The following is a 2,603-nucleotide window of genomic DNA, read 5'->3' on the forward strand; positions in this document are numbered from 1 at the left end:
GAAAAAGCGAATGAGCGGAAATGAATTAATATTAACGCCTTTTTTTTGCGTTTATTTTTTCCTGTAATAAAATGACTGATATTTCCTTTCGGTTTAATGAATTGACACTCTTTTTTTTTGCGACGAATCCACACGATAGCTCGAGCTGGGCTCGACTAAGTCTCAGTATGTGGTCAACTCACACTTGGCTCAATTGTGGTAAGGCTCATTGTCGCTCGATATGAGTACGAGTCAATGTTGTCAGTATCGGTATCGGCTCTTAATTGTTGTGCCACCGATTCAGCTGTATGTGCTGATACTTATACTCAAGTGAACGGTCAAAAATAATAAAAAAATATTATGTGTCAATTGTTATTCCAACATTATAATAAAATGGATTTCAGAAAAGAGATCTCAAGCCTAGAGGCACGTTCTTAAGATCGCGACCTTTAGAACTTCAATCGCCCCACTCTGAGAATTCCGAAGATGCAAAAAAGGGTTTTGTTACGACTGAGTTCCCAGGATACAACTAGGCTTGAACCTCAAGAGAGTCACTGCTTCACAAAAACAGATGACCTCTCTCACACATGAACTCTGCAAGCCAAACCGGGAAGAAAGAAAGGAGAAAACTGAAGAGTTAGAAATTTTGATGATCCAAAAGACGGAAAAGAAAGAGATTTATAGACTAGTCAGGCCAAAACATTTTGAGATAAATGAGATTAATGGTCATAATCCTGACGGTTTGAAAGTAGGATGAAAAGGTCCTTGAACGGTCACCCACCTTTGACTGTCAATTAAAGGCCTCCAAAACCGTTCAACAGTCACAAAGCGCCATAAAATCAATATAAATGCTATTAAAACCTTTCAAATGGCCAGATATCTCAAAACCGAAAAGTCAAAATGGACATTTGTGCCTCATATGCACCTCACACCGTTGCGAGCGTGCACCTTCAAAACGCCACATTGCGCCTCAAGCACCCTTGCGCACACACGTGCGCGTGCGTATGCTCACGAACGGCACGTCCGTTGTTGCACGATACGCAACAACGTCCGCAAACCACCTAAAAACTCAAGGCTTACCAAAGTAAAGAATAGGTAACAAACTCCCTATTTAAACCTCTTGAAAAACTTTTCTCTCTTAGATATGGGACTAAACTTTTTCAAAGCACTTTTGGTAGTAAACAAAATCACCAAGATTTTAATTTTAAAATTTTTCTAACAATCCCCCACTAGTTTTAAAATATATTTGGCTTGCATAGAAACGTATGCATCAGTGAGAGTGTCTGCAAGACTTGAACCCCCACTTTTTGAAAGAAAACCTAAATTAACCAAGGTGCTAAGTGGACTTACCTTGAACTTAGTTTTTTATTTTGTTAACGGAGTTTTTTAATCATACATAGGTTTCCAAAAGTTTAATTGTGTGGATTTCATGTTGGCACATTTAGAGCCTTGTGCTTCCCTAGATTCATGAGTGCTCTAGAGAATTGTCAATTCTTATAAGAAACGGCTCACACTTCTACACACATATAGGTGAGTTTGTCTAGGTGTACTGTAACACACACCCTATGTAATATCCAAAATTTTCTAAGTTTTTTCTATAGCATTGTGAAATGTCTTGAATTTCGTGCCAATATAGAACCCTAATTTCTTTAAAAATTAATGTTTGTGTATATTCGTAAGGATTAAGGGGTTTAATTATATTGAATTATAGTAAATATAAACCCTACATGGTTTGGATATCTGAAAAAATTCTAAGTGATGTCTAATTGAAAACGTCTTACTTAAAAAGAAAATGTTGATTTTTCTTTTAAGTAAAATTATTTAAATAAAGTAAATTAACAAAAGTAGATTTTAAAAATATACATATTAATATGCTTAATAAGATTGAATTAACTTATATTCAATTCCTTTACATTTTCACATGAGTTGTGGTTATATAAAACAAAAACGATTTTTAATTGGAATTTTATGATTATTCAATAATAGTTTAATATAATAATTTTTCTTTTTTATAAATTAAAATCTATTTTCATTAGTTTAGTAGGAGCCCATAGGTGGGCCGTCCCATCCTATTTGGCATCTTACTTCACATTTATTTTGAAATTGAAGGTCTAGTGATTTTCAAGCTTATTTAAAGCTTAACTAGTCAAATAGGGAGATTAAAGGCTCTCATTGGTCCTCATGCTTTGATCAAGGGCTGGAATTAATTTCAGCCTATAACCTAATTTAAGAAGGGTTATAAAACCCTCCCATAGCCCATGCCCCCCTCATTTGTGCTGGAAAAAAAAAGAGAGCTTCTCTCTCCCCCCAAAACCCTCTTCTCTCTCTCCTCTCTTTCCCTTCCCTATTCTCTTCTTTTAGGGTTTCTTTTGGTTCTTGAGTGCAAGATCCAGGCCTCAAGGGGTGTGGAGAGGAGATCTAAGGTCCTCACCTTGCTGGAAGGAGGAGTTGATCGGTGGATCGAGCAAAAAGAGCGTTCATCTATCAAGAAATACATTTTTTTCAACAAAAGGTAGGGTTTTTATGCTTTTCTTGCAAGAACGGAGTTCTTGGCATGGATTTTGATGTTTTTTCATGAGTTTAGATCATGATCAAACCCTCCTAACCGTGGGTTTGACTCAGAT

The sequence above is a fragment of the Nuphar pumila genome, chromosome 5 (genome assembly GCF_984573655.1).
Source record: "Nuphar pumila chromosome 5, dmNupPumi1.hap1.1, whole genome shotgun sequence".
NCBI classification, from domain to species: Eukaryota; Viridiplantae; Streptophyta; class Magnoliopsida; order Nymphaeales; family Nymphaeaceae; genus Nuphar; species Nuphar pumila.